The following is a 22637-nucleotide window of genomic DNA, read 5'->3' on the forward strand; positions in this document are numbered from 1 at the left end:
TGGGAAGCATAAGGTGATGGCTCAAGTATGTGAGTCCCTGTCACTCAAATGGGAGATCCAGAATGAGTTCCTTCCTGGCTTCCAGCTTTGCCCTGGCCCAGCCCCAGCTGTTGTGGGTGATTTGGGAGTGAACCAGTAGATGAACAGTAGCTTGCTCTCTCTTTCTCGCCCTCTTTCCACCCCATACCACCTTTCAAATGCATGAAATAAATAAAATTTAACATGAATATAGGCGGGGCCAGTGCCGTGGCGCAATGGGTTAAATCCCTGGCCTGAAGCGCCAGTATCCCATATGGCACTGGTTCTAGACCCGGCTGCTCCTCTTCTGATCCAGCTCTCTGCTGCGGCCTGGGAAGGCAGAGGAAGAGGGCCCAAGACCTTGGGCCCCTGTACCCACGTGGGATACTCGGAGGAAGCTCCTGGCTCCTGGCTTCAGATTGGCGCAGCTCCGGTAGTTGCAGCCATCTGGGGAGGTGAGACAGCGGATGGAAGACCTCTCTGTGTGTTTCTACCTCTCCCTGTAACTCTCTTTCAAATAAATAAAAATAAATCTTAAAAAAAAATAAAATGAATGTAGGCTTTGAACAGCAAGAATATTCTGCCTTATTGGTGGGAGTTAAATTCCAAGACTCCTCAACAAATGTCTGAAACTGCAGATAGTACTGAACTCAATATTTACAGTTTTTTCCTATGTATTCGTACACGAATTTAATGCCTTTTCCATCTTAACTAAGCACTAAGCACACATTGTGGCTATAACTTTTGACATCTGCAATGTTACAGGAAAACTATCATGAATTTCATTTTCCTTCTTCACAATTTCACAAATAACATTTTCTTTCCTCATTAAGTTGAAAACTTTCACCTTTTCACTTACAGGAAACACTTCATGGCTTCTCTTTGGCATATATGAATTATATAATAATAATGCGGCACTGGCATCCCATATGGGCGCCGGTTCTAGTCCTGGCATCTCCTCTTCCAATCCAGCTCTCTGTTGTGGCCTGGGAGGGCAGCAGAGGATGGCCCAGGTCTTTGGGCCCCTGCACCCATATGGGAGACCAGAAAGAAGCAGCTGGCTTCTGGCTTCCGATCAGCGAAGCTCCGGCCGTTAAGACCACCTGGGGAGTGAACCAGTGGACAGAAGACCTTTCTCTCTGTCTCTCCCTCTCACTGTCTGTAACTCTATCTCTCAAATAAATAAATAAAAATATTTTAAAAAAATAAGGGTTACTTGAAACAAGCACTATGATACTGCAACAGCTGATCTGATAACTGAGATAGCTGCTAAGAAACTAATGGGATGGTAGCACATACAATGTAGATATGCCGAACAGAGATATAATTTACATCCTGGGTGGGACAGTGAGAGATTTCATCATGCTACTCAGAATGGCATGTGACTTAAAACTCATGAATTATTTCTGGAATTTTCTAATAGTTTCGGACCGCAGTTGACTACAGGTAACTAAAACCAGAGAAAGTAATTTGCTATAAAAGGGAGGGCTACTATGTCTGTGTTCAAAGATGATACTGCCATACTTTGGCTTGACTGAAACAAATCATACGTATCTGGCTAGATAATTTCAAAGCAGTTTCCTCAATACGCATGCACAATGGTGAGTTTGATTGAAATGGCTCGATTAATCTCAAAACCTTCATAACTAATTCCTAAACAGTGAACAGATCCTGGGCAATAGAAAAAGACAAATGGACAACCAAAATGCCAGTTTAATAGAGAGGAAAACTGTGCATGGGAGCAGGAAAGTGGGTTTGCTTAGTCAGAATCAAGGGTGCAGATGGGAACACAACAGGAAAGAAATAATAATGATATATCCTGGGGCCAGTGCTATGGTACAGCGGGTTAACGCCCTGGCCTGAAGCGCCGGCATCCCATATGGGCACTGGTTCGAGACCCAGCTGCTCAACTTCCAATCTAGCTCTCTGCTATGGTCTGGGAAAACAGTAGAAGATGGATGGCCCAAATCCTTGCACCCATGTGGGAGACCCAGAAGAGGCTCCTGGCTCCTGACTTCGGATCAGCGCTGCTCTGGCCATTGCGGCTAACTGGGGAGTGAACCAGCAGATCTTTCCCTCCCTCTCTCTCTCTCTCTCTCTCTGTGTGTGTGTGTGTGTGTGTGTGTGTGTGTGTGTAACTCTGACTTTCAAATAAATAAATAAATCTTTTAAAAAATTATATATCCTTACATTCACACAACACATTTCTGTTTACAAAGGAATCTTTGACAAATCCTTTCATTTCAGAGATATATCCATTAGGTTATTCATTCATTCAACACTGAGCAGACTAATTTTGGCACCAGTCTTGGATTTGAATACAAATTCTGCCATTTACCAGCTGTGTGACCTTCAGCAAACTGAGAGGAGCACAGGAGATAAAGTACTTGTACTTAATTCCATCTCCTATTCATCTTACTAATATCGATAAATCTCGGGTGTCTGTTGGGCTCTGCACTAAGCCCAGCTGGGTACCTAAAGGTGAATGAATACAGCAGAGGCTTCCAGGAGCTCAGGGATACATGGTATACTTATGGCCTAAAGGATGAATGAAGGGAGTTCAGTGAAGACTCTCCAGAAGAAATCCTTTACTTTTGTCCTTTTTTTCTTTAAAAGTAAGGAATAGATGTATGCTCCCTGTCCATTGCCAAGTGATGACCTTCCCTGCCTTGGGACTCTGCCAGCAAGAAGTTCATCACCAGATGCAGCCACTCGACATTGGACCAGAACTGTAAGCCAAAATGGACCTTTATTATTTATAACTTTAAGGGAAAAAATATAAGAAATAAATGTCAACTGGAGAAAAATTAAAAATTTAGATAAGCAAATCTAAAAAGTAAACAAAAAATTGGTCCACAACCAAGAATTAACTAATGCTGCTAACATGTTGAGAGGTGTATGTTTGTGTGTGTGTACGTCTATGTGTATAGACTAGGATGCTACTGTATGTATGTATGTATAGGTATAAGCACACAGAGTTCTAATTAAAAGGATCAACTGTTTTATAACACCCTTTTTCAATGAACACTATATAATGAATAATTTTCTACATTAATAAATAGTATATAACTAGTACATTTAACTAAATGAACCTTCACAACAACCCAATAGGACAGGTACTATTTTTTTTTTTTTTTGACAGGCAGAGTGGACAGTAAGAGAGAGAGACAGAGAGAGAGAAAGGTCTTCCTTTGCCGTTGGATCACCCTCCAATGGCCGCCGCTGCAGCCAGCGCACCGCGCTGATCCAATGGCAGGAGCCAGGATCCAGGTGCTTTTCCTGGTCTCCCATGGGGTGCAGGGCCCAAGCACCTGGGCCATCCTCCACTGCACTCCCTGGCCATAGCAGAGAGGTGGCCTGGAAGAGGGGCAACCGGGACAGAATCCGGCGCCCCAACTAGAACCCGGTGTGCCGGCGCCGCAAGGTGGAGGATTAGCCTATTGAGCCACGGCGCCGGCTCAGGACAGGTACTATTACTATGTTCATCTTAACAGATGATCAACTGGAGACAGAGAGGATAAGGAACTTTCCCAAGATTGCACAACTAGTAAGCGACTGAACTGAAATGTAAACCTAGAAAGCCTAATCCAAAGTCTACTTTTTTTTAACAGGCTTTTAAATACAAACATATATTTTTTTAAATACAAACATATGAAATAATTTAAAGGCTTACTAGAAGTCTGTTACAAGAATATACCATAAAGTAACCAATCGACTACTGCTAGTCAATTGGGTCTTGAAAATTGAGTAGGAATTCTCCAGAAGAATGGAAAAGAATTTATCTGTCAAACGGGATGGCACATTTGAAGGAGTCATGTTTGTGGGGAGCAATCCGGACTAGACTGAGTTACTGGAATTAAGACTTATTCTATGCATCTGCTCTCCCACAATATGGCACTGGGAGAGAAGTAAACAGCTTCCGCACAGCTGCCTCCAGTTCAACTAATAAACTGTAGGACTTGCTCCTGATTGGAGGAGAGCAGCGTACTCGGCGTGTGGGCAGCCGAGTTAGGATTGGCGGAGGAGGACTATAAAGGAGGAGAGAGACGGCATGCACCGGGAACATCTATGGGGAACATCTAAGGGGAACACCTGTGCAGCCCCCGAGAAGAGCCGGCCGGCGGTGTGCCGTTCCCCTGCGGAAGTGGGGAAAGCGGCCAGGGGGAACCGCCCTTCCACGGAGGTGGAGGGGATAGTGGCCAACCCGGGAGGAACCAGCAGCAAACCCGGGGAGGGCCGAGCAGACAGAAAGAACAGCGCAGGGTCCTGTGTCGTTCCTCCACGAAGAGGGGGAGCGACAATGTTGGTATGGCTGAGGGAATGATGAGGAGGTTGGAAAGGTAAGCAAGGTCAGATCATGCAGGATAAATTTGAAAGGGGCAAGACTGCATCCCGAAGATCAGGTAAAATGCTACTGCAGAACAATGGAACATTGTTCAGCCTTAAAAGGGAACAAAATTCCTACACAGACTATGAGACTAAATGAAATAAGCCAGACACAAAAGGAAAAATATTAAAGTTTTATTTATGAGGTATTTATAAAGTAAATTCATAGATATAGAAGATGCAGAAAACATTACCCAATGGGGCTGGTACTGTGGCACAGCAGGTTAACACTCTGGCCTGAAGTACCGGCATCCCATATGGGCGCTGGTTCAAGACCTGGCTGCTCCACTTCCAATCCAGCTCTTTGCTATGGCCTGGGAAAGCAGTAGAAGATGGTCCAAGTCCTTGGGCCCCTGAACCCATGTGAGAGACCCGGAAGAAGCTCCTGGCTCCTGGCTTTGGATCGGCACAGCTCCAGCCATTGCAGCCAATTGGGGAGTGAACCAATGGATGGAAGAACTCTCTCTCTCAGCCTCTCCACTCTCTGTGTAACTCTTTCAAATAAATAAATAAATCTTATTTAAAAAAAAAAAAAGAAGAAGAAAAGGAAAGGTTACCCACCTGCAGTGCCGGCATCCCATATGGGCGCTGGTTCAAGTCCCAGCTGCTCCACTTCTGATCCAGCTCTCTGCTATGGTCTGGGAAAGCAGTAGATGATGGCCCAAGCCCTTGGGCCCCTGCACCCATGTGGGAGACCAGGAAGAAGCTCCTGGCTCCTAGCTTCGGATTGGTGCAACTCTGGCCATTGCAGCCAATTGGGGAGTGAACCAGAGATGGAAGACACCTCTCTCTCTCTCTCTCTCTCTCCCCCCTTCCTTCTCTCTGTGTATAACTCTTTCAAATAAATAAATTAATCTTTTTTTTTTAAAAGTCCCAGTTGCTCCACTTCCAATCCAGCTCCCTGCTAATGTGCCTGGGAGAGCAGCAGAAGATGATCCAAGTCCTTGGGTCCCTGCACCCACTTCTTCCTTAGGAGACCCGGAAAAAGTTCCCAGCTCCTGACTTAGGCCATTGTGGCCATTTGGGGAGGGAACCAAGCAGATGGAAGATCTCTCTTGCTCTCTCTTGCGTGCTCTCTCTCTCTCTCTCTCTCTCCCTGCCTCTGCCTCTCTGTAACTCTGCCTTTCAAATAAATAAATGTCTTTTAAAAAAATAAAATAAAAGGTTACCCATGGGGTCAGGGAAGAGAGAATGAGATGCTATTTTTTACTAGGTACAGAATTTCAGTTTGGGATGATGCAAAAGTTCTAGAAATGGATAGTGGCTATGGTTATACAATATTATGAATGTACTTAGTATCACTGAGTTAAACACTAAATGGCTACAATTTTATATTGTGTATATTTTGCATAATTTTTTAAAGGTTTATTTAATTTGAAAGGCAGAGTTACACAGAGAAGAAGAGAGAAAGAGAGATCTTCCATCTGCTGGTTCATGCCCCAAATGGCCACAACGGCTACAGCTGGGCTGATACAAAGCCAGGAGCTGGGAGCCAGGAGCCAGGAGCTTCCTCCAGGTCCCAGGGCGCAAGTACTTGGGCCATCCTCCACTGCCTTCCCAGGCCATTAGCAGGGAGCTGGATCAGAAGTGGAGCAGCTGTGACTTGAACTGATGCCATATGGGATGCCAACACCGCAGGCGGAGGCTTAATTTACTAAGCTACAGCACTGGCACCACTACAATTTTTTAAACGCCATTTTTCATAATGGAAATGATTAGGGACTGAATAGAGACAGAAAGGAGGGGCAAATCTGAGAAATATTAAGAACTAGATAACAGGCGTGGTGACTGAATACAGACTCAAGGAAAAAATAACTCGGGTTTCTGGGTAGATAGCAGTGGTATTTATAGTTTCCTTATAGATAAGAAAACCAAGGCCCAGAACTATATACAGTTCGTTAGTAGCAGAATTAGAATTCAAATGCCAGAGGCCACTGCTGTGGCATGGCATAGCACCTGCAGTGCCAGCATCCCATATGGGTGCCAGTTCGAGTCCTGGTTACTCCATTTCCAATGCAACTCCCTGCTAATGTGCCTGAGAAAGCAGTAGAAGATGGCCCAAGTCCCTGGGACCCTGCTCCCACGTGAGAGACCTGGAAGAAGCTCCTGGCTCCTGGCTTCGGTTCAGCTCAGCTCCAGCAATTGTGGCCATTTGGGGAGTGAACCAGCAGACTTATCTCTTATCTCTCTCTGCCTCTGCCTCTCTGTAACTCTGCCTTTCAAATAAGTAAATAAATCTTTAAAAAAAAAAAAAAAAAGCTCAAATGCCAGACTCCTGACTCAAATTTGGAATACTTTGCACTACAACACAACATATTCAAAAAGAATATTATCTCCCCTCACTGCAATCTATTGAAAGTCAGCCCTCAACAAAAGAGTTTTTTTTAATTACTTTAAATTTGTATAACACTCTGATTCACAAAATGCTTTAGCATACATTATTTCACTGGATATTCATAGCAACTCACAAGTTAGACAGGACAGGGATTATATTACCTATGAGTACATTTAAATAGGACTTAGAAAATTGATGCAACTCCTTAAAATCCTCAAAGATCTTAATTTTACTGGTTGGATTAAAGGCAAACATTACGATGAGACATGAAGAGATTCAAATGATGATCATGTCACCACTAACATAGCTGTTGTATGTAGTAGGTACTGATAAAAGGAAGAAAGCAACTAGAAATAGAAATGGTTTGCGTAGCTTTCAGGGCTGCCATATTGCATAATTCCATGTCATAATTTTTACAGACTGTGGCTGCTGCCCCCTCAATTTGTGTAACACAATAACCCTGGATGAAATAAAGTAAGGAGTCTCCAACCTGCAGATCAGGATCAACCGGTAGATCTAGCAACCCCACCTCCTGGAGCACCAACTGGTTCCCAATATCTTCTATCTGCTACACTCCCTTTCTCCCACGTATCCCAGGTGGGATCACCAGTGTGAAGGTGAAAACAGCACAACCACAAACATCCCAGAGACTACACTATCGGTATCTGCCCTCATCTAAAGACTCTGAGATTAAAAGAAGTTCCTTTTTACGACAAGATTGGAGATCACACTAACAAAAGATTGAGAGGAAAGAACAGTGGTCTTGTATGATTATATCTACCTGTTAGGAAAATAAAATTATTAAACATGCCAGGATAATACTGTCAACCCTTCTTAAGAGCGTGATTATACTTAAATTAAATCCAAAGGCAACAAGAGAGAAAATACAGGTCATAGCAGGCACCCATTTGGCAATCCACTTGTGCCTTAAGCCAAGTAAAGAGAATACTAACACAAGCTACATAAGCTTCTGACCAAATTGTGTTAAGATGCAGCACAAAACTGAGACATATGCAGTCTAGCCAGATGCTTCAAATACAGAGAATCCACAACAACCACCAGTAGTTCTCAAATGGTTAACTCAAGTAACTGCAATTAAGTTTCTCTTCCTCATATCTGGACAAGGGACACATACCACCACTACAGAAATGCAACTAGAGACCAAGGATAGGCAAATGGACTGTGTTTTGCTTGAAGACATTTCTGATGGCATTCTACCAACCATCACAGAAACAGAATTTATTTCTCTTTCCTCATCTAACTTCCTACTTCTCCTGATCTCACTTTAAGGCTTCCCATTGGCACTTCATGTGCACATTACTTGGCCTGTCTAATGTTACTTGTTGTTCCTAAGGTTACTGACCCCAGCCACTCCATGTAAAAATCATTTTATTGCCTGTAAAGTTGGATCACTGAGAATTTACTACAAAATTTTGCACTTAGGAAACAAGATAGAGATGAGATCAAACGGAAGCAGTATGACTCCAGAGTCCATGCCCCTAGCTCTCTGCAAAACAGTGTCTACAAAGGACTTTACCACAGCCGTAACCCATTCTTCAAAGTGTTCAAAAAATGCTCCACATCTATGACTTTCAGTGTTCCTCCCCAACACAAAATCTCTCTAACAATCAGGCAAGTTCCTTCACTGATGGGCATACAGTACATGCTCTTAACATTTCTCTCTCTGATTTTGTGTAGACTGACCCTCTAACTTAGAATGTTGTCTTGCACATATTTAAATCCCATCATCTCACTAGCCTGTTGTTAACTCCACAAAGCAGGGCTGTACCTGCTGTGTTCACTATCATATCCCCAGTGAACACGGTAACATTCAACAAATTAAGTAAATGAATTGAAGCGCCACATCCCTCATGAGACAACATGTTCAATACTCCTAGCCACTTTCTTTTTGAATTTTTAAATACCCTGAATCAGAGTCTTGTACCTGATGACTCTGTAATTGTTTGGTATTAGACTTCTTTCCCTGGCTAAACAGTAGAGCATATACTTTATACTTCTTTGCACATCTCACAGAGGCAAGGTAAACATTGGATATACAATAGCACACAATAAGAATTTACTAATTGGGGCCAGTGTCGCGGCTCACTAGGCTAATCCTCCGCCTTGCGGCGCCGGCACACCAGGTTCTAGTCCCGGTCGGGGCGCCGGGTTCTGTCCCGGTTGCCCCTCTTCCAGGCCAGCTCTCTGCTGTGGCCAGGGAGTGCAGCGGAGGATGGCCCAAGTGCTTGGGCCCTGCACCCCATGGGAGACCAGGAGAAGCACCTGGCTCCTGCTATTGGATCAGCGCAGTGCGCCGGCCGCAGCGGCCATTGGAGGGTGAACCAACAGCAAAGGAAGACCTTCCTCTCTCTCTGTCTCACTGTCCACTCTGCCTGTCAAAAAAAAAAAAAAAAAGAATTTACTAATTGGAAGGCTGATGTGCTTTATAAAAATTCAATTTACATATAATGCTGTATGGCTGTGGTTAAATAGGTTAGGCATAGCATAAAGCCTTTTCCCTTGCTTACATTTTTTAAGAACTCATGTAGTAGAAGCATGGTTCAGCATTTGGCAATTATGGAAATAACCTGAAAAATCTTAATGACCCAGAGTCTGTGGCTCACTAATTACACAAGCAGATCATTATGAATTTTCTTGGTGGGGAAGTAGAATGAGTACATCATAATAATTTGATTTGCTACCTGTCATAATGAGTTTTGAGAAGCCAGGTTAGCATACTGAAGATATACTACAGGCTACTGGGCCCTCCCAATCTGAGTTTTTTCCATTTTCTATGGTACAATTTACAAATCGAACATTGCTTAAAGGTACTGATTGATTACTATATTCGTCCTGCCATCTACTAAATTTATAGTATAGCAGAACTATAATTTATAATTTTATTATAGAGGTTGCTAAAATTACTGTTATAGTAAATAATATATTAAACTAATAATAGTAACTAAATTTTATTGTATGTTTATTACCTGTCAGGCTCTATTACTAGGGCTTTACATGTATTAACTCATTCACAATCCTGAGGGTAGGTACTGTTATCATTCACATTTTACAAATTTGGAGGAACCGAGGCACAGGTAAGAAATCTGCTCAGGGTCACAGAAGTAGTAAGCGGAGGGACTGGAATTCCAACACACACAATCTGGCACCAGAACACCAACTCTTAAACCTATGTTACTGCCTCTCCAAAAGAAGACAAAATCACTATACAATGGCGAAGTTAAGCCTTGCAGCATCAAGAATAAGATATAATGGTCCAGAAAATGTAACCGGCAATGTTCCAAATTATGCTTGTTTATTTTTTTTTAATTTGACAGGCAGAGTTATACAATGAGAGGAAGAGACAGAGAAAAAGGTCTTCCTTCCGTTGGTTCGCGCCCCCCTCCCCAAATGGCCGCTACGGCCGGTGCGCTGCACCGATGTGAAGCCAGGAGCCAGGAGCCTCCTCCTGGTCTCCCATGCGGGTACAGGGGCCATCCTCCACTGCCCTCCCGGGCCACAGCAGAGAGCTGGACTGGAAGAGGAACAACCAGGATTAGAACCCGGTGCCCATATGGGATGCCGGCGCCGCAGGCAGAGGATTAACCAAGTGAGCCATGGCACCAGCCCCCAATTGTGCTTGTTTATTAACTTTTTAATGTACTTTCTTTTAGACCACTTTAAACTCTATAAACATGTTTTCATGCATATCAAAGTTCAAAAATGTACTTATTATAAAGATGAAAAAACACATGTGGACCATTTCTTTTTTCTTCCTTAGTAGACTGAGAATGCAAATAAAATAAGACTAATTCTATTTTAAACATTAGGTCTTTTAGCACATCTTTAAATAATGTAATTAACTAAAAGTAAATCTATGGGTCTTTACTTTTGAAATTAGCTTAAAAGTACCAAGGAAATTGAGTTATTAATATCATAATTTTTTTAAAGATTTATTTATTGAGTTACAGAGAGAGGGAGAGGCAGACAGAAAGGTCTTCCATCCACGGTTCACTCCCCAGATAGCCACAGCTGGGCCATCCGAAGCCAGGAATTAGGAGTCAGGCGCTTCTTACAGGTCTCCCACACAGCTGCAGGGTCCCAAGCACTTGGGCCATCTTCCACTGCTTTCCCAGGCCATCAACAGGGAGCTGGATCAGAAGTGGAGTAGCTGGGACTGGAACCGGCACCCATATGAGATTCCAGTGCCATAGTTGGAGGCTTAGCCCACTATGCCACAGTGCCGGCCCCTTTTAATTTTTTTTTTTTTACTCATCAAATCAATTTGCTCATTCACACATTCAAAGAAGGCAAATGATTGCTTCTAACTTTACTTAAATGTCTATGTACTTTTAAAAATATAGTTCCTGTGTGGGAGGTAAGACCACAGGTTCTGGAGCCAAGACTGACTGGCTTTAAATTCCAGTTTAGCCACTTGCTAGGCCTGGAAATAAAATTTGGCCCTATGAAAGAATATGTCTACTCTTAGCAAAGTGCAAACAATAGACAAACAACAGATTCTTTTTCACACCAGACAAATGTACAGTTCTTATGTCCTTCACTTATGTACATTAAAAAAAAATTGCCAAAGATTCAAGATCCCATGACTTACCACTTGCCCTAAGGTTAAGAAACAGGAATTTGTGGATTATTTTTGTAATAAACACAGTAGACAAAATCTTACGCAATTCTACCCTGGCACTCAAGAACAAATAATATACTGTACTAAATAAATTATTCTTTTGCCTTCACCACTCAACGAATTTAAGACTTTAAACTCTCTTAAAACTATAAAGGTTCTCATGACCAAAATTAACCCTGCTATCACCTAGCTAACAGATAAACACTTCACTTTAGATGAACAATACTTGGAAGACATATGATACCAATATGAATGCTAATACATAAAAATGCACTTATAATTGCAATCAGAGGGGCTGGCACTGTGGTATAGCAGTGCCAACATCCCATTTGGGTGCCAGTTCGAGTTCCAGCTGCTCCATTTCCCATCCAGCTCTCTGCTGTGGCCTGGGAAAGCAGTAGAAGATGGCCCAAGTCCTTGGGCCCTTGCGCCCACGTGGGAGATCCAGAAGAGGCTCCTGGCTCCTGGCTTCAGAGCGGTGCTGCTCTGGCCATTGCGGCTAACTGGGAAGTGAACCATCGGATGGAAGACCTCTCTCTCTCTCTCTCTCTGCCTCTCCTCTCTCTGTGTAACTCTGACTTTCAAACAAATAAATAAATATTTTTAAGAAATAATTGCAATTAGAAATTAATATCAAGATATTATAGCCATAAGTCTTCTGATCTAAAAAGTAATATTTAGAATTAACCGTGCAATGGGAGAAAGCAGTCAGTGGTCAAAATGAAACTGGCTATATGCAAGTATTATTGTTTTAATAATATAATGCACTTATTAATAATACAATATACTTGATATGTTCATTTGATAAAACCAAATGAACAATAACTAATGTATTGTGAAATACATAACTTGGAATTTATAAGAATTCTTACAGCAAATAATTTTATTATCATCAAAAAAGCTAGACACCTTCTTTTATTCCTGCCACAAGAAAGAAGACTGCACTTGGAACTCTTCAGCAACTAAGCTCTCTATGAGCTTTTGTTAGCTCAAGGATCAACTCTTTAAGTATCCTCATGAGACTAGAGGGCAGTTGCAAATTTATCCTAAATAGTCCTGAGAATTTTCTTCAGAGGGCTCTGCACTTTGGAATTCTTTCCCTCTGGTCTTATGTATCTGTTGACAGTTTCCAGGTCATAACAGAAGCCCTCTTAATGCTTTCCTCTCCTGAATGGCAGGTGGTATTGCTTCAGGTGAACACTCAAGAGAGCAAAAGTCATTTTATTCACAATTCCAAGTATAGCATGCTCTACAAATTCTCAGGAAGGAGTGGAGGAGGGAGCTGATTCAGGTATTTTTCTGTTCCTGATCTGCTTTGCTTGGGACATCAATTGACCTGCAGGGTCAGTAGAAATTACAATGGCACAAGCAAAACACATTACTTTTTTTTTTTTTTTACAAAGAAAATCCACTAAGGAAAATGACCAGGCTAAAGCAAGATACATAAGATGTGAAATAACCCATTAATTTCAAATAATGAATCAAAAACACTCTTGATTATGGGTCTGAAAAAAATTGGACTTCTCCACTGGAGACTTATAGCAAAAAGAGTTAAAACAATAGTTTTAAAATACTTGAGACTGGGCCAGTGCTGTGGCGTAGCAGGTAAAGCTGCCGCCTGCACTGCCAGCATCCCATATGGGCACCAGTTCAAGTCCCGGCGGCTCCACTTCTGATCCAGCTCTCCGATATGGCCTGGGAAAGCAGCAGAAGATGGCCCAATTGCTTGGGCCCCTGCACCTGCGTGGGAGACCTGGCAGAAGCTCCTGGCTTCAGAACAGAGCAGCTCCAGCCATTGCGGCCATCTGAAGAGTGAACCAGGGGCAGAAGACTTCTTTCTCTGCCTCTCTGCCTCTCTCTGTCCCTCTCTTTGCCGCTGGTAAAAGTACACATAACTGGCTCCAAATGGGAGCACTTTAACCTCATTTCCATCAAGGAAGGAAGTAGCTGTGAAAACTGATGTGATCTACTGACTTCTTATACAAATGAGGAAATCACATCAATTTCCTAGCAGCGCTGGGAAGCTAGGAATATATTATGAAACCAGAAACACTATAGTCTTCCACGTTAAGGAAACACACGTTAAGGAAAATTCTAAAGGAATTTTAATACTTCCCCTCCCATACTATCTCATCAGTAAGCAAATTACATCACATTAAAGCAATTTGAAGACAGATTTGGAAGTGAAAAACATGGTTGCTGGGATGGTGGTTCAAATTGAAATATTCTGCCTTTCACCCACCAGGCCTCTACCACCACCCCCATTTTAATTATATCCTAAGGAATATCACTGTTTAAAAATACCAAATAGTCAAACCTGTCCTTTAACAAAGATGAGTAGGGAGAATTTTGAAACAAAACTTCCAAATAGTATGACAGTGTCTTTATCAACTAACAATTCACTTTCCCAACTGACAAATGAAGATTTTTCACTCATTTGGATGCCAAAAATCTTGATTAATACAGTTTGCCAAACACTTTATAATATGTAGGTAAAAGCGGTTATAATAAGGAATTTATGAAAATGAATATATTAACATTAGAACCCTCACAAAGTAAAGGTTGTAGTGTGTTGGTTGGAGTTATTTTTGCTCACATGCTCACTTGCTCTCTCTTGCCTATTTTTTAAACAAATTTTACTGCTTCTGCATGCATTTTTTCAAAGAAAAACAACCTTCTGCATTAGAGACTGGAGATATTAACTTATTCTTAGAAAGGATTAGGTTTACTCTAACCTTCCTGTGAAGTCAGGAATAAAAATCTAAGATTGTGATTAGAAAAGAGTAGATTCTATCAGTTTAAATAGACCAGTAGAGAAAAAAATGTGGAAGAAAAAAGGTTCTTGGAAGTAAACCTGAAAGAACTTCTGGCAGTAGACAATGTTGTTATTCATTCCCAGCAATTTTTAAAATGATTTTAAATTACATTTAAGGTACAACTCTCACTCAGAATTAAAGCATCGCAACTCTTCTTTTAGATTAGACTTTATATTAGAATTAAATGTCATATATTAACATTTTTGTCATTTCCATGTATTTTTATATATACATGCTTTCCTATTAGCTGAAGATAGTTGGATATTTTTATAAATTGACCAGTTTTATATTCTATATATGTTTTTCTTTTTAGCTAGTGGCATCATGGAAGATGTGGTGGTCTTAGAAATAGGGTTATAGAGTTATTGCATGTCCTGCATTTTTCCAGCCCCCCACCAACCCTTTGTTCACATTATTTCTTCTACTTGGACTATATTCTTCCTCCTCCATCCCTGCACAAAAGCTAAACGCTAACAATTTTTGAAGGCCCAGCTCAAAGGCTCCTTCTAGGCATTCTCATAACACTTTCTGTTTCTAATACAAAAATTATTGAGACAAATAATATTTTTGGTGATCATGTACCTATCTTTCCTACTACACTATGAGACCTTCAAATTAAAAAAAAAAGTCTTCGTGTCATGACTATAGGCAGAAGAAAGTTTGAGATATAAAAAATAAAATCGCAGTTGAAAATAACCTTTAAAAAAGATGAGATATCCAACCTAGTTACTCAACTAGTGGGGCTCCTAAAAACCCATTGTCTTCATAGCTGAACTTAACTGACATGACAGCAAACTCCCTTTTGAGATCAGGTACTTTGTCTTGTTCCTTCTGCATCCCATCTCATACCTCAGTATTACTTAATTCAATGTTCTCCACACATTGTTTCAATAGTATTCATACAACTGTAGATGAAGAGGCTATGATTAAAGAAAAGATCAGATCCTGGGAAAATACTGAATGGTGAAATGACAAAAGAAGTGCTGTCAGTGCTGAAGAAAACTACAAAGTCTACAACAAAAAACGTTAAAGGGTGGGACAAGGATGGAGGGTAACTTTACTATAATGAACGAAATGAAGCAGAAACAAGAATCCTCCTTCGGTTTAGCAGATGATCCTAATTTAAGACAGGAAAGCAAATTGCTCTTTTTTTAATTTTTATTTCATCAGTAATGGTGGCTTAATAACCTTAGCTTCCAAAGTATAAGGAGGTGTCTGTCACTAAGCAAAGACTTCAGTTCGTGTGAATTCCAACACGGGGCACAGACCCTCTTGGGACCCTAAATTAGGCGACATAGGCCGTGGATGATTAAGAAACTCTCCTCGGGACGGTAGAAGAAAGTGACAGGGGTCAAGACCGGATCTCCCCTTCTCTATCTCCAGTTCAAGGAGGAAAAACCTAAGTGTGGAAAATACCTGAATTGTTAAGAAGTGAGAGTTTGGCGACTGCCCTAGATTCACAAGACCTTCTCACACTTGCTTGTTCAAACTGACAGCACAGATAGCCCCTCCAGTAGAAGGGGACGACGGGAATCTGATGTAGGACTTACCTGGTTTTTCTGTCCTGTGGTTAAACCTCCGGAGCTACGCAGCCGGTGGCAGTGAGAAATCCACGCACGCACACCCGAGGCTCACACGCTCAGAGAAGTCCCAGTAGCAGCGGCGGCTGTGGCGGTGGCGAAAACTCCTCCCTCTGCTGCTTTCTTTCCACCCCCTGCCGCCGCGGCCAGCCGTTCTTACCCCTCCCTCCCCCGACTATCCCCACTTCCGGGTGATGCCCCGGCCGGAAGCAGGGCCGACTCGGGAAAGAGAGCGACGCGTCACGTGAAAGGGAACACGAAGCCCAGAGTCAAGCTTCTCCCGCCCCCTGCTGCCCCCAAGCCGACACACAGCTTCTGGGCGGGTCTTGCTGCTTTTGGGTGCTGCAGCGTCCCTCCGCGCCCAAAGCCAAAAAAATAAAACAAAACCAAAGAATCCCTACCAAAACAGTGCCTTTGTTATCTGGACTCTCCTAACATCAGGCCAAGGTGGGCTATAGAAGATCCCTCATTGTGCCCAGCGTGAAATTTGCATGTTGTTTGTTAGATTGTGTCAACTTGCTTCTCCAGATGTAAATGCCAGAGCTATGAACTTGTCCTTATCCCCCACAATGAGAAATAACATCGAGGGGGAGAAATGTTTATAAATTCATAATCTTTATCTGTGCTGGGGGACAGGGATGGCACCTCACTACCTTCATATTGCCATTCCAAGCTCTGAGCCACTTCTCCATTTATTCATTCACTTGCCCATCGTTTTAAACACCTAGAAGATTCCCGGGAGGCAAAAAAAAAAAAAAAAAGAATATTTATCAACATGATTTTATACAGAAATCAGATGCAGAAAATGTAACAATACAATGCAACAAATCAATAGTACAGAATGCATTTGAGAAAAGCGTGTTCTTTTTAATCGAGTTTAACATTCTAAAAAGCAGCAAAACTCTAGGATTTTTTTTTTAAAGATTGATTGATTGATTGATTTGGAAGGCAGAGTTACAAAGAGGCATGGAGAGAGTGAGGTCTTCCATGTCTTTCATCCGCTGATTCACTCCCCAAATGGCTGCAACGACCGGAGCTGGGCCAATCCGAAGCCAGGAGCCAGGAGCTTCTCCGAAGGTCTCCCAGGTGGGTGCAGGGGCCCAAGCACTTGGGTAAACTTTGACTGCTTTCCCAGACCATAGCAGAGAGCTAGATCGGAAGTGCAGCAGCCGGGTCTTGAACCGGCGCCCACATGAGATGCCAGCACTGAAGGCAGGGGCAACTTTATTTATTACACCACAGCGCTGGCCCCCTACGATTTTCTTTTAAACTATGAATCTTAACAAAAGGTTAAAATACAGACTCCATTTTATTTATTTCAAAGCTGGATGTGGCCTTTTCATATTTTTTAATGAAATATTAAGATATGAGAAAAACTAATCACAGGACTACTTGTATTTTCAATTGAAATCATTCAAACTCAGTTTCTATAGAAGAGTATCAAGTCTAAAAATGTTGCATAACTCAAAGGAGTAAGCAAAGTATAAATATTAAGTAAACATTGTGAAAGACTAAGAAGTGCCTGGCACACAGTATACTTGTTAGATAATTTCCATCCAAATTACTTGACAGGCAACATTTAAAACTGCCCAGAGGCCGGCACTGTGGCTCACTAGGCTAATCCTCCGCCTGCAGCGCCGGCACACCGGGTTCTAGTCCAGGTTGCTCCTCTTCCAGTCCAGCTCTCTGCTGCGGCCCAGGAAGGCAGTGGAGGATGGCCCAAGTGCTTGGGCCCTACACCTGCATGGAAGACTGTCACTCCCCGTCTTCGTGGAGGAACGACACAGGACCCTGCGCTGTTCTTTTGTCTGCTCGGCCCTCCCCGGGTTTGCTGCTGGTTCTTCCCGGGTTGGCTACCGTCCCTTCCACCTCCGTGGAAGGGCGGTTCCCCCTGCCACTTTCCCCACTTCCGCGGGGGAGCGGCACACCACCGGCCGGCTCTCTCGGGGGCTGCACAGGTGTTCCTTCAGATAGATGTTCCTTGGTGCATGTTGTCTCTCTCCTCCTTTATAGTCCTCTTCCACCAATCCCAACTCTGCTACCCACACGCCGAGTACGCTGCTCTCCTCCAATCAGGAGCAGGTCCTACAGTTTATTGGTTGAACTGGAGGCAGCTGTGTAGAAGCTGTTTCCCTTCTCAGCGCCATATTGTGGGAGAGCAGATGCATAGAATAAGTCTTAATTCCAGTAACTTAGTCTAGTCCGAGTTGCTCCCCACAGAAGACCAGGAGGAAGCACCTGGCTTCTGGCTTCGGATCGGCACAGAGCGCTGGCCATAGCAGCCATTTGGAGAGTGAACCAACGGAAGGAAGACCTTTCTCTCTCTCTCTCTCTCTCACTAACTCTGCTTGTCAAAAAAAAAAAAAAAAAAAAAAAAAAAAAAAAACTGCCCGAAGATCTAAATTAGTATTTCAGAAAGAATCATTCTTTTCCCCCTCTTTACCCATCCATGCAAGATTAACTTCATGACTCCTTAACTTCCCAGACCCTAAGCAATGGTTGTGAATCAATGTGCTCAACCTTCAATATTAAGATACAAATCAGAGATGGTTGTTTTAGCCTAATGGTTAAGACACCAAGCAGACCACATTAGGGAACTTGGGTTCTATTCTTGGTTCTGGCTCCTGACTCCAGCTTCCTGCTAATGTAGACCCTGAGAGGCAGCAATGATGGCTCAAGTGGTTGGGTTCCTGCTACCAACAGGGGAGAGTTGGATTGGGCTTCCAGCTCCTGGCTTCAGCCCCCTCTGCCACTGCAGGCATTTCAGGAGTGAGCCAGCAGATGGGAGTTCTCTGCCTCTTAACTAAGTTTTAAAAAATTTAACATAGAAACTCAGCCCCAAATATAAAACCTCAAAAGTCACATCATATGAAATTAAGATGGTTTTTAAGTGGCTTCAAAATATTAGCAGATTGGTTTATAGTTACAATACTAAGTTTTATTTTCAAGCAAATTCACTAAAGGGCAGAAACCAGAAATACTCATATGCATGAATTTCAAAAAATGCTGTGCCAAAAAAACTTTTAATTCAGTTTTCCATCAACTTTCTGAAATTCTGTCAAATAGCTTTACCAGAAGCAGTATATCAAGCCCACTAGCTCATTTTTATGTAGATAATGTGTATCCGATGAGCTGCACAATCCTCTACTGTTATAGTCACTCAAGCTTTCCCTCACTCTAAAACACCTCATCTCTAAATGCATAAAGTCGGCTGGCGCCGCGGCTCACTAGGCTAATCCTCCGCCTAGCGGCACCGGCACACCGGTTGCCCCCCTTCCAGGCCAGCTCTCTGCTGTGGCCCGGGAGTGCAGTGGAGGATGGCCCAAGTGCTTGGGCCCTGCACCCCATGGGAGACCAGGAGAAGCACCTGGCTCCTGCCTTCGGATCAGCGTGGTGCGCCGGCTGCAGGGTGCCGGCCGCAGCGGCCATTGGAGGGTGAACCAACAGCAAAAGAAGGCCTTTCTCTCTGTCTCTCTCTCACTGTCCACTCTGCCTGTAAAAAAAAAAATACATAATGTCTAGTCCTCCTGATCAATGCACAATCATAGCAACATCTTTTTCATAATTACTATGCACTAAATGAGCTTTCAGAGGGAAATGTCTTCATGATGTAATCAGGTTTTCAAGACGTTAGCAGATACTAACTGGCCCCCAAATGCATACAAGGTGGTGTTACCTCTAATAGTAATGAGGGTGAGAATTCAACACCTATGCCTTTTACAGTACTTAATTCTAATTCTTAATTACAGTACTTAATTCTAGATAATTTATTAAAAGTGCTAAAATAATGCAATAGAATAATATCAAGAATAAAACGTATAACATGCTCCCTGATTTTAAAATACTGCACTGTTGTAGGTGTTGTGACCCAGTGGTCTAATTAATTCTTAGAACACCTACATCCCATATCAGAGTGCCAGTTCAAGTCCTGGCTCTTCTGCTTCTGCCCCCAGCTTTCTGTTAATGTACCTGGGAAGGCAGCAGAGGGTGGCCCAAGTACTTTTGCTCCTGCCACCCATATGGGGGACCACGATGGAGTTCCAGGGTCCTGGCCCAGCCCTGGATTTGTTGGCATCTGGGGAGTGAATCAGCAGATAGAAGGTCTGTTTTTCTGCCTTCCAAATAAATAAATGTATGTATGTATGTATGTATGTATATATATATGTATATATATATATAACATATATTTAAAGCTTTATTTGAAAGGCAGAATTAGAGAGATCTTCCATCTGCTGGTTCATTCCCCAAATGGCCACAATGTCCAGAGCTTGGCCAGCCCGAAGCCAGGGGCCAGGAGCCATTTCTGGATCTCCCACATGGGTGCAGAGGCCCAAAAATCTTGGGCCATCCTTTGCTTTCCCAGGTGCATTAGCAAGGAGCTGGATCAGAACTGGAATGGCTGGGACTCGAATCAGTGCCCACATAGCACACCAGCGTCGCAGGCAGTGGTTTTACCTGCTATGCCACAACACCACCCCCCCAAATATATTTTTAAAATAAAATAAAGGGGCCAGCACTGTGGCATAGTAGGCTAAGCCTCCACCTGAGGCACCGGCATCCCATATGGGAACCAGTTTCTGTCCCAGCTGCTCCACTTCCAATCCAGCACTCTGCTATTGGCCTGGGTAAGCAGTAGAAGATGGCCCAAGTGCTTGGGCCCCTGCACCCACGTGGGAGACCCAGAAGCTCCTGGCTTCAGATCGACCCAGCTCCGGCCATTGCAGCCACTGCGGAAGTGGACCAGCAGATGGGAGACTTTTTTTATCTTCTCCTCTCTTTGTAAATCTACCTCTCAAATAAATAAAATCTTTAAAAAAATACTACACAGTCCCCCAATAAAGGATTGGCAGTGCTTCTTCTAAGTTACTTACCTTAATTCCTCAGGCATACATATATTTAAGATAGGGAGATTTACTTGATGACCTCCCAACTGCAGGCATTAATAAAATTCCCAAAATAATGTGCTATAATTTGTGTAAAAGGATGTAAGTTTCTTGGTTCTAAGAGTACTCAAAAGCTGCAAAAAGGATGTAAGTTTCTTGGTTCTAAAAGTACTCAAAAGCTGCACGATAAGAGTATTGTGATAGCACAAATAGCTAGTGCTTCTTTTTTTTTTTTTTTTTTTATTTGACAGGTAGTTATAGACAGTGAGAGAGAGACAGAGAGAAAGGTCTTCCTTCCGTTGGTTCACTCCCCAAATGGCCACCACAGCCGGCGCTGCACCGATCCGAAACCAGGAACCAGGTGCTTCCTCCTGGTCTCCCATGCGGGTGCAGGGACCCAATAATGATTCATTTCTAACGGTGGTCATGATGGTTTAGAATCACTCATAAGGACAAGATTAATTACAAACTTTCTAGACACTTGTCCAAAGATACTATCACCACCAGGTTTTATCACACAAAGCAACATATACTACAATTCTGCTAGCAAATGGACCCATAAACAGTCTAAAATGTCATATGTATAGCTGACAACTATCCCCTGACAGAAGTGGTACAAATCTCACTAACAATTACAAGCAGTCTTTGGAAATACTCTGTGCTAATCAGTGATAAAAAGTTATATTAAGACTGAGACTTCTTTAAAAACTTATTTATTGTGCTTGTTCATGTCTTAGATTACACGCATTTGAACACCTTAGTCCTTTTATGAAGAACATGCTAAATAAGACTGCCAGGTGCTCATAAAAAAATTTAAAGATTTATTTATTTGAGAGGTAGAGTTACAGACAGTGAGAGGGAGGGACAAAGGTCTTCCATTCTCTGGTTCATTCCCCAGATGGTCGCAACGGCCAGAGCTGTGCCAATCCGAAGCCAGGAGCCAGGAGCTTCTTCCCAGTCTCCCATGTGGGTGCAGGGGCCCAAGCACTTGGGTAAACTTTGACTGCTTTCCCAGGCCATAGCAGAGAGCTATTGGAAGAGGGGCAGCTGGGACTAGAACTGGCATCCATATGGTATGCTGGCGCTGCAGGAAGAGGATTAACCTACTGCACCACAGTGCCAGCCCCTCACAAAAAATTTTTGTCGCCCAAGTCCTTGGACCCTTGCACCCATGTGGGAGACCCAGAGGAAGCTCCTGGCTCCATTTCAGTCACTTGGGGAATGAACCAGCAGATGGAAAATTCTCTCTCTCTACCTCTGTCTTTCTGTAACTCTGCCTAATAAATAAATCTTAAAACAAACAGGGACTGGCACTGTGGCAAAGCAGGTAAAGCCACCGCCTGCAGTGCCAGCATCCCAAATGGGTGCCAGTTCGAGTCCTGGCTGCTCCACTTCTGATCCAGGTCCTTACTTCTTGAGAAAGCAGTAGAAGATGGCCCAAGTCCTTGGGCCCCTGCAGTCGCATGGGAGACCCAGAAGAGGCTCCGGCTGTTGCGGCCAACTGGGGAGTGAACCAGAGGATGGAGGACCTCTCTCTCTGTCTCTCCTTCTCTGTGTAACTCTTTCAAATAAAATAAATGTCTCTAAAAAACTTTTTAGCAAATAGTAGTTCTACTATATAGTTTCTGATCTTACAATCTACTTATTTTGCAATGATGCTCAACTTTCCCTATTCAGATCATGAAACCACTGATCTTGGTGCATTTTATGAGAAACTAGGACATACTGCCATGAGAGCTTATGTACAGTATCTAATAAGCCAAAATACTTGATAAGTATAAATTCTTAGGTACATCAAGTAAATTTGGAGATTTCTAAAAGTGACTTACCTGACAAGTTTTACATAGATTTTAGAAATCTTTAAATTTTGCTAATTTACTTGACTGAAATTCCATTTTCTGCCTACTTTCGGCACTATCAACAACTACAGGAGACTACAGCTTTGAGCCAACTGAAGTATGTGATGTAGATTTTGATTTT

The 22637-nt window shown here is 42.8% G+C and overlaps 1 protein-coding gene across 2 annotated transcripts in view; it reads right to left on the reverse strand.

Annotated features, from left to right (window-relative positions):
• ATP7A (ATPase copper transporting alpha) overlaps positions 1 to 15996 on the reverse strand; it is a 119264-nt gene extending 103268 nt beyond the window's left edge. The window contains exon 1 of one of the 2 annotated variants that reach the window (XM_002720131.6): positions 15745 to 15996. The gene's annotated coding sequence lies outside the window, so the exon portion shown is untranslated. The remainder of the gene's footprint in view (positions 1 to 15744) is intronic. The other variant, XM_051827358.3, reaches the window with a different exon arrangement.
• Between the last annotated feature and the right edge of the window lie 6641 nt (positions 15997 to 22637).

This window comes from Oryctolagus cuniculus, chromosome X, assembly GCF_051225735.1.
Source record: "Oryctolagus cuniculus isolate XC-2025 breed Fujian yellow rabbit chromosome X, ASM5122573v1, whole genome shotgun sequence".
Taxonomy (NCBI): domain Eukaryota; kingdom Metazoa; phylum Chordata; class Mammalia; order Lagomorpha; family Leporidae; genus Oryctolagus; species Oryctolagus cuniculus.